Below are 14,397 nucleotides of genomic sequence, written 5' to 3' on the forward strand. Positions count from 1 at the left end.
TATATCTATTTCTGTAACCATTAAAAGGCCAATACTTTAAAAAATATATCTGTTCTTACGACTATCCCTGTAAATGTACTGCATGGCCATGGTTGAAAAATCTATTTTTGGGATACCATATTCACTTTATAAAATGGATTCTGGTCTGGCAAAAGGTCTCTACAACAAAAGACTGAACAATGTAATTTTGCACCTGCAAATGGCAGAAAGACACAGAAAAGTATATTTATAGCGTTTTTTCCTGATTGTTCCAACTTTTAAGATTAATAACAAGTGACAATATTATTCAAATATTCATTTACTCACTAAAAATTACCTTAGCCAAATGTGATACCCGCAGGAATTACTGTCACATGTAGTGGCATTACAGGAAGTGTTGTGGGTTGTGATGTAATTGTACTCTGTTTGTGAGTTCTTACAACATGTATACTCAGCAATACACAGATGCTTCATGTCAGAGAAGGAGGGCATGTGACTTAGGGAATGGTTGCATTAGAGTTGTTAACACTCTGAACAAAAAGCGTAGGATTTTTCAGGTTTCATAAAAATAATTTGCATAGTGATTAATGGCCTGAGTACGATGCCGGTCGGACTTACGTACGACCAGCACAGTGGTAGAACCAGGTCCACTGGACTAGTAGTCAGTGGTCCTGCTGTCCGAAATTACAATACAATGCCTTAACTGCTATTGCAATGTGTATACTATGTATTGTGGCGTGTGCTGCCAGCTGCAGCCCATGCTGCATTACAAAATATGCATATCTACATTTCCAGGACCGCAGAGATGAGATACCGGCTTTCTAACAGGATCATGATCTTGACCTACGCCAACACCAGACCTTTGCCTTGAAAAAGCCCACGGCCTATAGGCCAACAGGGCAAAACACGTGTCGGCTGCTCTTTATCCACAGATGTAACATGAAATAAAAACTATGCACATAAAACTTTCAAAGAACGTTTGTATTTCATTTTCGGATTACTGCTGACAAAACGTGAGGGCACAGTCCTCCACTTTTCCTCTATACTTACCCCCGCACTATGTGGCAGGCACCTTTCGGTGCCTGCCAAATGGTGCAGGGATATGTAGGGGGCACCATATGTGCACCCGAGGGCCCATAGGGAAGGCCCAGGGGGCTCTGCTAGTGGCCCCCAAGTCACTTTCCGCCTTCCTTTTCATGGCGGTTTAACCGCCATTAAATGGCCGGTGGATAGGGACATCCTAATCCCAGCTCAGGCACTGCCCAATGTAGGGAATAGCAGTTCAACCGCCGCGCTGATGGGATCCTTGATCCTGTCGGACACAGCAGTCTTTACCCCAACAGTCTTGATCCGACCGCCTGCAGCATAATGCGGCAGTCAGATCAGATGGCGATGGCGGTGGGACAGCCAGAGGCAGCCTGATGGTGGCGGTCCTACCGCCATCGTATTCAGGCGCTAAATGACTAGAAACTGTATTACTTAACCTTTGGCCTGACAGTGGCATCACCAAAAATCATATGGGAAGAAATGTGACTCGAAAAGTGAGTGGAAAAGATCAGGTGACTACTGACCCAGATGACAGCATGAGAAATGAATGGTATGAGAGTGCCCTTTGAGCAAGGATAAGCAAGGGGCCCACATGAACCTCATTACCAAAAACATTACGGGACAGTGCAATGTTTTTATTGGTAGCTAGTGATATCTGACATTGGTGTGGTGTAAATACCATCTGGACACCAAGCAGTGACTAAACCTGACTTACTCGAAGGGTGCTTTCTGTGGGGTTCTCCCAAAAGAAGCTCTTGAAAACCTGGATCCAAAAACATCAATTTAGAACAGTATTTTCGTATAAATATGGAGAAAAGTGATAGGTTTGGAAGTGTCACCTATGAAAAATTCCAATACTTTCAAGATGTGGCAAGTAAAGTTGAAAACTTGGTTTATTGGAGTTTTTGTAACAAGTAAAAACAAGACAGTACATTCAGGGCGACAGCACAACGGTCAGAGCCTGTGGTTCAGAAATCAACAACAAAGTGGGATCAGGAATCTCAGTACAGTGAATTATCTCTAAACGGCTCGGGCAGCTACAATGCAGTAACATGCAAGTCATACATCAGAAACAGGAGTAGATCAGCGGTAAACAAGCACAGGGTACAGTCACAGGGGTAATACAAAAGACGTCATGGGGTCAAAAAACATTCAGAGATACACCAGAGCAACAGCAGTATTTCATCACATAGGTGGCAGGAGGGCATCACAGCAAATGCATTCGATGGACAGTGCAGCAGGCATATTAGCAGAGACAATGCATATGATCGGGTGACTGAGGCACCTTACACTAGGCCATCAATACCAGCACCAGTGGGATCTCCCGGTAGTACTGCATCACACGCGTTCTGGGCTAGAAGATAGGTTACCAAGGGCTGCCAAATGTCTTTCGGCCTACTGGATACGGGAAGGAGGTCAGCAAATGTCGTGTGCTGATCCTGACTGTGTGTCATATCAGCAAGCCAGTCTTTGAACTTGGGAGCTCTGCCACGCCCCCATCTGCATGCTACGCGCCTCTTTGCCAGAAGGAGCGCAATGTCCACAAACTTTCTGTGTAGCGAGGGAATGTGTGGTGTGTGCCCCAACAGTATGAGCAGAGGGTCAGGTGGTATGGCCGACCCAATCATGGATTCCAGAGCAGCACGTACTTGCTGCCAGTAGTCCTGTAAGGGGGGGCATTCCCAGGCAAGGTGCAAAAAATCTGCATGTTCCGCGTGGCAGCGGTCGCAGCGATCTGAGTCAGCTAAATGAAACTTAAATTTTTTGACGGGGGTATAGTATAATCGCTGTAAATACTTATAATGAATCAATTTGAGCCTACTGCTCGCTGATATACGAGCCGTAAGAGTACAGCAGTATATCCATTGGTCCTCAGTGATGTCAATTGCTAGTTCCACAGCCCAACGCGCTCTCGCAGGGGTCAAAGGCTGCGGGCTATCCGTGCGGATATGGCGGTACATTCCCGAGACCAAATGTGAACCATCACTCGAGTTCAGCAGGAAATGAAGTGGAGGCGAGACGGCAGGTTCCGCAGGGTAGTCAGGAAGGATTGCCCGCATGCCCTGGCGGAGTCGCAGATAATAAAATACCTCGAGAGGGGTGCGCGCATTATCCTTGAAGAATGCATCAGCGGGTTTAAATCGGCCCCCAGTAAACATGTCCCCCCAGCTCATGACCTTCAGGGCCGCACAAAGGCGCTGGAAGCCTTTCTCCTGCAGGAGTGCAAGCTCGGGATGATATGTTAGTGGCAGCAGGGGAGAGTATAAAAGTTCACAATGCAATCTCCTAGCCAGCCGTCGCCACGCATCAACAGTACACGTGACCGACGTGTGAGGCGTCGTAATGGCGGAGGGCTGACAGTGCAGTAGACCCTGCAATGGCAGGGGGTCGGCAATCCAGTCCTCCACCGCCAGCTGAGGCATAAAGGGGGTAGGGCGAAGCCAGTGGTACGCATAGTGTGCCTGTGCACAAAGATAATAGGCTTCGAAGTCCGGAAGGTCAAACCCCCCTTTATCGTACGGCAGGATCAGTAGTGACCATTTAAGTCGCGGGCCCTTGCCACCCCAGAAAAGGCGACACAGCTCAGATCGCAGTGTCTTGAAGAAATAGGCTCCCGGATAAAAGGGGATATTAAGAAAAAGATAGAGAAAGCGCGGGAGCACCACCATCTTGATCAGGGAAGCCCTTCCTGCCATGGAGATGGGTAGGGCGATCCAGCGGTCAACCAGAGCAGTGAGTCTTGTTACAGCCACCCCATAATTAGAGCGAAGAATCTCATCCTTATCTCTCGAGATCTGTATGCCCAAATATTTAAGATCAGACCCGCATCGCTCCAGTGGGTAATCCAGGGGAAAGTCTGGTACAGCAGCAGTGAGTGGAAAAAATTGGGATTTCGTCCAGTTTATCTGAACCCCCGACAAACGTCCAAAAACCACAAATTCTCTGAGTAGAGGGTTCAGATTGTGTACTGGGTCTTTAACGAACAGAGTCATGTCGTCCGCATATAAGGATACATCAATTTGGCGTTGGAGGCAGCGAACCGCTCCCTCACCATGGAGCTGGCGGAGCCGGCAGGCCAGGGGCTCGACAGCAATTGCAAACAATAGGGGGGACAAAGGGCACCCTTGCCGCGTGCCCCTGGAGATATCGAGCGGCGTGGAGAGATGACCATTGATCTGCACCCTGGCAGTAGGCCGGGTATATAATAGACGGATCCAGGAGACAAAGATGGTGGGGAATCCCATGCGGGTCAGAACAGCAAATAAATAGGGCCACTCGACAGAGTCGAATGCCTTAGAGGCGTCCAAGAAAATAGCTGCGACAGGGATGTCAGGGTGAATTGTATGGAGTAGGGAAAAAAGGGTGCGCAGATTATGCGAGGTGGAGCGGCCAGGGACAAAGCCAGACTGGTCGGGCAGCACTATCCGGGTCATAAGAAGAGACAACCTAGTGGCTAGGACTTTTGCCAGGATCTTAACATCGCAGTTAAGGAGCGACAGGGGGCGATACGAGTCACAGGACGTGGGAGCTTTACCAGGCTTCAGCAACGAGGTAATGACGACCTCGCGCATGGAACCGGGGAGGACACCGTCCTCATGGGACTCCGTGAAAACCTCACGGAGGACCGGGGCCATGACATCCACATAAGTTTTGTAGAATTCAGCGGGAAGACCGTCCAGGCCAGGTGCCTTCCCATTACGCAGCGACATGATGGCATCCCTTATTTCCTCCAACTCAAAGGGGGCAGCAAGGAATTGCCTGTCGACATCGCTTAACCAGCATAAGGCTATGTCATTTAGAAAATCGTCGTATTGGACGTCAGGAGTGGTGACTGTGGTGTATAGGGTGCTATAGTGGGATACAAAGGCATCCAACAAGTCATCCGAGTCTCTGACAGTATGCCCTTGGCCATTGACCACTTCAAGGACAGTATTGCCCACTCGCGGCGGGCCCGTCAATATAGCCAGCGCCTTGCTGGGTCTATCGCCCTCACAATATTTCCTCGCCTGCCAATATTTATTCCTGAACCTAGTCTCCCTGTTCGCTTCTTCTTCATAGTGTGTGAGCTTGTCCCTGAATTCAGCGTGTACAGCAGTGTGATCGCCCTCCACCATTCTCGCCTCCAAAGCCCTCAACTCAGCCTCAAGCGTCCGAATTGTACGCTGTATGTCACGCAACACCCCAAAGCTCTTAGACATGCAGTGGCCCCTAATAGTGACCTTGAATGCCTCCCAGATAGTCTCGACGGATGCAACAGAGCCCTTGTTCCGAGGGAAGAAAGCAGCGATCTCATCCCCCAGTTCAATTCGGAAAACCTCATCCAGCAAGGCCGTCGGTTGCAGCCGCCAACGCATCCGAGGGTAATCCCAGCCCGGTAGTAAAACCGACAGCAGCACCGGGCTGTGATCTGAATAGGTTCGCGGGAGGTGAGTCACCGCGTTCACCCCAGGCATTGTTTCACGAGTCAAAAAGAAGTAATCAAGGCGTGCCCAGGTGCCAGTCTGAGAAGTGAAGTGTGTGCCCTCCATGCGGCCAGGGTGCAGCTGTCGCCAGGCATCCAGTAGACTGCCCTCTGAGAGCACCCCTCCTAACGCCTCTCGTGATCTGGGTTTGTAAATTGCCACACCATCAGCCCTATCTAAGTGTGGAGTCAGCGCCATGTTGAAGTCACCTCCCCATATGATGTGGCGGGAACCAACGTCCATGATCTTACCCCATAGTACGGTAAAGAAACAGGGCATGTCAACATTCGGGGCATAGCAGTTAACCAACGTGACCGTGTCGCGGCCTAACCGCCCCCAGAGTATTACATAGCGGCCTTCCTTGTCCGCCAATTCTCCACATACCTGAAAGGGGACATTTCGTTTAACCAGGATGACAACCCCCCTAGCATATGAGGAGTAGGACGAGAATGATCGAGCAGCAGCCCATTTACAACCAAAGGTAGAACGCCCCTGTGTCTTCAAGTGCGTTTCCTGTAGCATAGCAATCTGTATTTGTTGGCGATCTAAATATGCAATTACATTTCTACATTTTTTAGCATCATTGAGCCCTCGGACGTTCCAGGACAAGCAGTGTAAAGGTACAGTAGTTCCAGAGTTAGCCATTATACAGACAGGGCCTAACTAAAACACTGCGCAATCTCAGATTCCCAAATTGCAACATCATAGGTACAAAAGCACAGAGCACCGGTAACAGCCACCTGAATGTCGCCTTCAACAAACCAACCATCCCCGAACGATTCTCCACCCCCCCACCCACCACTGCATCCCAATCATGCCAGTAGCCATTCCGATCCACGCCCGCCCACCACCCACTTCCCAGAAATTCCCACAACTTGAATTGAACATCGGGGTACTCCCGTAGGGGGAACATCAGCATAGGCACACAGCCACCCCCGTTCCCAGACGCCTCACAATCGAAACCATCCATGGTTGAGGCTGGGACAGTGGGGGCAGTTCCTACATATCTGAAACCGCCTGGGGTCTCGGTCTCACTCAGCCCTCAGGCCCTATAACTGCAGCAAAGATCGCAACAATTAATAGTTAGTGATAGTAAGGCAGGTAGTAGACAGATACTTATGGGGATGACAGTGTCCGTCAATCTTCATGAACTGCCAGGGGCATGTCCTCCTCGGGTATCTCACGATACTCCCGCCGTTCCCTCTGCGCTCTGAGATGGTGTTTCAGGAAATCTTCAGCCTTATTCGGATCCGTGAAGAAGCGTTGCTTACCCTGGTGTGTCACCCTTAGCCTGGCCGGATATAGCAATGCATAGTCTATCTGAGCCTCTCTCAATTTTTTTCTTGACTGCCAGAAACTTCCGTCTTTCCTCCTGCACAATGGGGGTAAAATCAGGATATAGAGAGAAAGCAACTCCATTGTAGTGCAGGGTGCCTTTGGATCTGGCAGCCCTTAAGGCGACATCCCGGTCACGGTAGTTCAATAGTCGGGCTATGATAGGCCTGGGCGGGAGGCCAGGCTGCGGCATAGGTGCCAGGGATCTGTGCGCCCTTTCCACAATAAACTGAGAAGAGAAGGCATCTTCCCCTATGGACGCCCGGAGGAGGGACTCGATGTATAATTCCATTCTCCCAGTAGCCGTGGATTCCGGAATGCCCGTGACGCGGATGTTGTTGCGTCGGCTACGGGCTTCCAATTCCTCATTCTTGGCCGCTATGACCCTAAGCAGGCCATCCATGCGAGCAATTTGGGAGGTGTGGGTAGCAGTGAGGTCATCGGCGTCCGATATACGTTGTTCCGTTGCGGCCAACCTCTCCTCATGCTGGTCAACTTTATGGACTAGTGCGTTCAACCTAGATGAAATACCGTCCACCTTCTCCACCACAGTGGCAAATCCTTGGCGCATTTCGTGGAACAGGTTTTGTAGATCTGACGCGCTCGTGGGGGAGGGCGCAGCAGCAGAGCTAGTGCCGCTAGTCCCAGGGCCCCCCCCCAGTCGACTTTGAGCCCTTCTTGGCGCTCTCAAAGCTGAGCTTCGCTTGACGGTGCTCCTGGCGCACCATCGTGCCCCTGCGCCGCACGTGAGCCACCGGCGTGGGGTCCGACAGGGCAAGAACCGGTCACTACGCGAGCAAGGATAGAAGTGAGGGTCGTCCCCCGTGGCCCCCGCAGCAGGCAGTGTGGTATGGCAGGGATGCAGGGGAACCACAAAGTACGCAGCACCCGCCCGTTCCACACGGGCTGGAGAATCGCAGGTCAGCCTATGGACACCCAGGGCCCCCCGCAGAGTGCACCCGTGGTGCAGAAAGTCAGCCGGTCAATCCGAGCAGGCCGGAGGGGTAGACCAGTCCACTGCGCCTGCCGGGCCCCGCCGACTCGTAACAAAGGTAGGGCAGGCCGTCCACTGGAGGGACGTCTACAATCGCTAATCAAGCCCACCGCACACTAGCAGCCGCGGCAGGGCACTGCCCAGGGTGTGATCCGGTACTCACTGCGTGGGTCTGGACGCCAAATGGATGTGGGCAGCTCCGACGGTGCAGGTCTCCTCTGCACCCCCATGCACGGCTTGTAGCAAGTGGCCGCTCCCCTCCGTCAATAGCAGTGTCACTGTGGTGTCAGCCAGCACCCACCGCTAGTCCACAGGCAGGGGGGTGTGTGAGGCCCTGCGAGATCGACCGCTGCAGTCGAGGTCCGTGCTGCACAGCCCAGTACTGGTAAACAGGGCGCGGCGGGATCCAGCAGTCAGTCACTTGCCTGGGGCCCTGTGCCTCGTGGTCCGCACCGGCCTCGCGTGAGCGCCGGAGGCCGAAGCCTTCACTTCTGCGGGATCCGGGAATGCGCCGGTGAAAGTACCGGAGCGGTAATCTCGGCGAGGGTAACTCCCAGCGGTCCCAAAGTCGGACCGAGTGCAGATGAGGCCAGTGGTTGTCGGTTCCGCTACTGCGGGGCTGGATAGGTCACCAGACGGCGAGGATTACTGCAGGATCAGTAGCGTAGGAGACGGGAGACGCTCACTCAAGCGGCCATTCCGTTTGCGCGCCAAGCCACGCCCCAAGATGTGGCAAGTAAAGTTGACAGTCCCCAGGGGTGTTGAATATTCACCTGCCTCCAGAAGGCTGTTGCAAAAACAACAATTGATGAACAGAATGCAGCACAATGTCAGACATTCACCCCAGTACAGAGATCAGGGCGTAAATCCATTGTTTTTTTGCTCCCCATGCCATTTCTGTTTGAACCCAGCCTTATGCAAACCAGTCTTGACCCTATACCCACTGGGAACAGTCCAGCCCGAACTGCCAGACCAAGTCCTCCCTGGACTGGAAACAAGCATCCTAGGACCGGATTCAGGATTTCACCTCTCATCAGCCAGGATAGCTTGACACCAGTGGCATGGAGAGCACAGGACCCAAGTCTGGGCATACCCGCCCCACTCGGGGTGATGAAAGCAAAAAGAACAATTGAGGGACAGAATTCAGAACAATGTCATACATTCACCCCAGTACATCGATCTGGGCCTAAATCCATTGTTTTTTCACTCCCCATGCCATTCCAGGTTGAACTCAGCCATATGCAAATCAGTCTTGACCCTGCGCCCATTAGGAACAGACCAGCCTGAACTGCCAGGCCAGGTCCTCCCTGGACTGAAAACAAGCATCCTAGGACCGGTTTCGGGGTTTCACCCCTCATCAGCCAGGATAGCTTGACGCCAGTGGCATGAAGAGCACGGGACCCACGTCTTGGCATACCCGTCCCACTTGGGGTAACAAATGCAAAAAGAACAATTGATGGACAGAATGCAGAACAATGTCACTCATTCCCCCCAGCACAGAGATCTGGGACTTAATCCATCTGGTTGTTTTCCCCATGCTATTCCAGTTTGAATCCAGCCATATGCAAATCAGTCTTGCCCCTGCATCCAATGGGAACAGTCTAGCACAAACTGCCAGGCCAGGACCACCCTGGACTGGAAACAAGAATCCCAGGACCGGTTTAGGGGTTTCACCCCTCATCAGCCAGGATAGCTTGACTCCAGTGGCATGGAGAGCCCGGGACCCACGGCTGGGCATACCGGTCCCACTCGGGGTGACAAATGCAAAAAGAACAATTGATGGATGGAATTCACAACACTGTCATACATTCACCCCTGTACAGAGATCTGGGACTTAATCCATTGGGTTTTTCTCCCCATGCCATTCCAGTTTGAACCCAGCCATATGCAAATCAGTCTTGACCCTGCGCCCAATGGGAACAGTCCAGCCCAAACTTCCAGGTCAGGTTCCACTTGGACTGTAAACAAGCATCCTAGGAACTGTTTCAGGGTTTTATCTCTCATCAGCCAGTAGTATGTGCCAGTAGTATGTCAAATGTGAGTACCAATGTGATTGCAGGCCAAAAGTAAGCGTGCACTCTCTGCCCTGTTGACTCAATAGCTTCTACTTTCACTTTCCCTATCACTTGTGCTTATATCTGACGTCAGGTGGATTCTAAAATGATTACATTTGACTCCTAAGTCCCTATGTGCATGCTATTGCATTTTTCAGTGCAAGACAGTTGTAACTGCTTAGGGCTGTCCAAGGCGCATTAGAAGTGGAAAGAGTTTTTGCTGCAAATTGATAAGGCACGGTGCTGCAGAAAAGTCATATACTTATCGAGCAGGAGATGTCACCAATGCTCAATGCACCACTGTGAGAGTGTCCCTCTGGAAGGAGGCACAGACTACCATATCAGTGCCACAGAGATGTCATATTTTCATATTCAGTGCTTGAGTAGTTCATGCAGCCCAGGTTCTCCCCTGAATTCTGCACTTGCAGTTCTAAATTGATAATAGTTTTAACTAACCTGCAAATATCTTCAGGAAAAATTAAGCGATTAATTGAAAAGCCGTTCACCCATGGAATTAGGAAGCCCATGATATCCGTCTCCTCCCCTGCAATTAAGAGCCAGGATCCCCTGCAGGGCCCTTCTCTGCCCCAAGCCACAGAATGGGCTGTCAACATAGTTTTTCTCTGGAGCCACGTTCCCAAAGAAAAGGCAGACTGAGAAAAACATATGCCACAGGAGAATAGTGATGGGGGTGAAACTATTGAGAATGCATATAGCAGGCCTGGCAACTCACATGATGCCACGGACGGTGTGATACACAATACCTGCTCCTTTTACACGGTTTCCTGGTGAAGAGCCGATCTCACACTTCATCACAGGGTAGAACAAAAGATGATCTGGAAACCCCTTCACGCTATAGGCTTCCAGCTTGTGTTCAGAGTTCCTGCACAGCTGGTGTCCCTAAAGGGGTGTGACATCTGACCAGGATCCCAGCAGCAGCCTTGGAAGCTTTTTGTTTGTCACAGTGTGCTCGGCACTAGGCCCCACCCCATCCAAGGCCCTTCCCCACTCCTCACACAGGGTGACATTTGGTTACAAGTTAGCAAGTCTAGTATTGCAATCAGGTAATGACAGTTACAGGATCAGCAACAGGGCATGGAGTTCCTGACGCCAGCCGTCCACAAACAACTTGATCCATGAGGGGCCTAATGCATCGCAACATTCGATGCACGGAGCTTGATGTTCCCATTATAAGTTACATTATTACTCAACCCCTTATCTTATAAAGCATCCAGGAGGCACTAGAAAGTTTAACAAATTATACATAAAAAATAATAGTTGCTTAGGATGCAGTTTCAAAATGACAACACTTTGTACAAACAAATACATGGTGCATAACTTCATAACATAATTACATAAAAAGAATGGGAGAGAGCTTGGAAATCAAAATGGAGCCAGACTCAAAGTCTATCGGGAACCTGAGCATGTCTTCCTCTGTGGGTGAAACTTGGGGGCATATTATCAAGGACCGGTGTTAAAATTATCGCCGTTTTATCGGCAGGAAACTGCCGATAAAACAGTGATAATGGGCTTGATAATACACCTTTGTTAATTCCCATAGAAGCCCATGTTTTGGTGTTAACATGGGCTTTTATGGGAATTAACAATTGCGTATTATCAAGCCCATTATCGCCGTTTTATCAGCAATTTCCTGCCGATAAAATGGCGATAATTTTAACACCGGTCCATGATAATATGCCCCCTGGTTCTTACATATCTGGCCTAGTTTGGCGGCATACAGTATTCTGCATAGCGGTTTTGGTGATTTGCGTTTGTGGAATATTACCAGTGATTTTTTGACTCTTCGTGGAGTGCTGTGTTTTGCTACAATGGGTTAGCATTCAAGACAAAGGAGGCATGCGGAGTCCTTCTCTTCCTGCCGGGGAGTGACCGTCTCAGGAGAATTATAAAGGAGACGCTGCTGGAGCTTAATGTGGTAAAAGTGCCTCCAAAACAGGTATTTGGCGATGGTTCAGTTGATGTATCCTCTTTGTCTGATCAGGAGCAAACTGCACTCCTGGATGAGACAAAGGGGATGTACATTGGTAAAGGCTTACTTCCTGTACTTTCTCGTGCATTTGGAGAGGAATATGGGGTTCCAGGATGTGGAATACCCTGAACCTCCATCCTCAGGTGTTGGTCTTTTGCATCAGTTCCAGCAGTCATCACAGATGGATTTCACTGTACCTCCTGATATCATTGGAGTGTTGCACAGGCAGGCGTGGCCCATGCAGGTAAGAGCAGTAGGGCGGGGGGGGGGGGGGGGAATTCAGCACACGACAACGAGGGAAACTTAAATTAAAAATAAGAAAACCATAATTTGTTTTTTAATTTAAGTTTCCCTCGTTGGCATATGTCGAATTCCCACCTAAACCACCCCCCCCCGCCCCCGCTCTTACCATCTCAACATTCCAGCAGACACACGGATAAATACAAGTGTAGATCTTTCCAAGATGTCCTCTGAAGTCAAGGATCTGGAGTTTCTTCGAACAGTGAAAATCCAAAACAGGGTAAGAAGGAAATGTACTGAGAGAATGAATCAATCATCACGTAAATCCATTGACAGAGCCATGCCTGACACAACACACCAGGGAGAGGGCTCAACAGTACCAACAGTTCTCAAGCAACACATGGCACTGACTTTAGAGTAGACATTCCACTCAATTTACAGTGGCAATCACTCATTCTATAACAATGACATTAATTATCAAAGTAACTGTGTATATTCAGAAAATGGATTTACAGAAGGAAAATCTCAGAGCTCTTAACCAAATTGTCATTAAAAAGGGAGTAAACTATGAATGTATCATTTATTTAACCTGCATAGGTACGCAGGATGTGAGGCCTTTTTCTTACAGTTTCAGTCTTTTGACCAGCATAAGTAGGCATACACTTATAAGTCTTTCTTTTACCATAATAGTCATTGGGAATATGCTTTCTCTTACAGTAACGGAGGATGGGACTGCATAAGTACACTGACAATGGGTGGGGCAAGCCTTTCCATTGCAAACACAGTTGACCAGCCCACTGTCATGACCACCCTAAAGTCCGGACTATGACTCCGTGGCAATGTCCGTCACTGGTTCTCCTCCTACCTTTTCAACTAACAGCAGTTTGATCACATGAGTACCTCCAGGTCCTGAAAGATTTCTGTCACCTGCAGAGTCCCCCAGGGTTCCACTCTCTCCCCTGTCATCTTTACCCACTACATGGATCCCCTTGGATCTTCACTCACAGATACAGCATTAATATGCTGATCGGTGATGCACAACTCTACTTGAAATTCTCCTCTGTTCCAGACATCCAATACCTAAAACACTGCTTGCATCTCCTCCAGACCGGAATGTCCAGGGTCTACCTGAAGTTCAACTCAACCAAGACAGAATTCCTGCTTTTTGCTAAGAACAACAAGAAGAATTAATACAAACCGGGTTCAACTACATGAACCTTGAAGGCTTCAAAACCCAACTTTCACCCAATGCCTTGCCCAATAACCATGGTGTACCCTGGACACCAACCTTGCTCTCAAGGAACACATTGAAAAAATAACAAGATGGCCTGGTTCCAGCTCTCTTTTCTTATGAAAGTAAAATTATTTCTTCCAGAAAGTGAATTCACAACTGCTGTTTAAGCCCTTGTGCTCTTGCACCTGGATGGTGGCAATGTCCCACTCCATGGCTTTCTAAACTCCACACTGGCACCCTTCAAGTGAGTTCTACATGCTATAGCATGTCTCTTTCAGGGCCCAAAGTAATATGGCCACATCACCCCCATTCTGAACTCCATTGCTTTGCCTTACTGGCCGCACCATATTTAAAATCAGCTAAATCATTTACAAACTCATCATGACCTGCAACCCAGTTTATCTTGCAGAGCAACTCACCATCTCTATTCCCTCGCAATACACTTGCAGCCAGGACACTATCAGACTGGAAGAACTGTCAATACGGAAAAAAGTCAGCAATCATTTTCCATCTTTGCACTCAGGATTGAATAACATCCCTATATACATCAGGACCACCCCAACACTGCAGCAATTTAGGAAATAGTTGAAGACATACCTAATTAAAGAACACTAGATCGCAGTAACAGTCCACAAACCAGCCATCTCTCCTTTGGCTCATTGGCAGTATGCTTGCCTTTGACCAAGTAAAGCATCAGATAGACTAGTGGTGGTCTGACAGCAGACCAATAAGGTCCTGTACTCTCTGTCTGAGGAACCACGAGTGGAGGCACATAATCCCATGATTGCGGGTGACAACAAAAATGATCAGATCCATATTCAGCGTGACACACTGGTTTATTTTTTACTATCTAGTATTATTTTTAATGGGCCCTGACTTTTCTTGCAGAGTGAGAATATGCTAGATTTGGTCCTGAAGAATGCCATACAACTCATAGAGGGGTTTTAGAGGGCAGAAACATTTCAACCTTTTCATAACTGATGTTTAACTTCATATCTCTCTTATATTTTAATATACTCCTTGGGATTTTTAATAAAGTGTAGTTTTATTCCACCAAAACA

This window comes from Lissotriton helveticus, chromosome 1_1 (assembly GCF_964261635.1).
Source record: "Lissotriton helveticus chromosome 1_1, aLisHel1.1, whole genome shotgun sequence".
Lineage (NCBI taxonomy): Eukaryota > Metazoa > Chordata > Amphibia > Caudata > Salamandridae > Lissotriton > Lissotriton helveticus.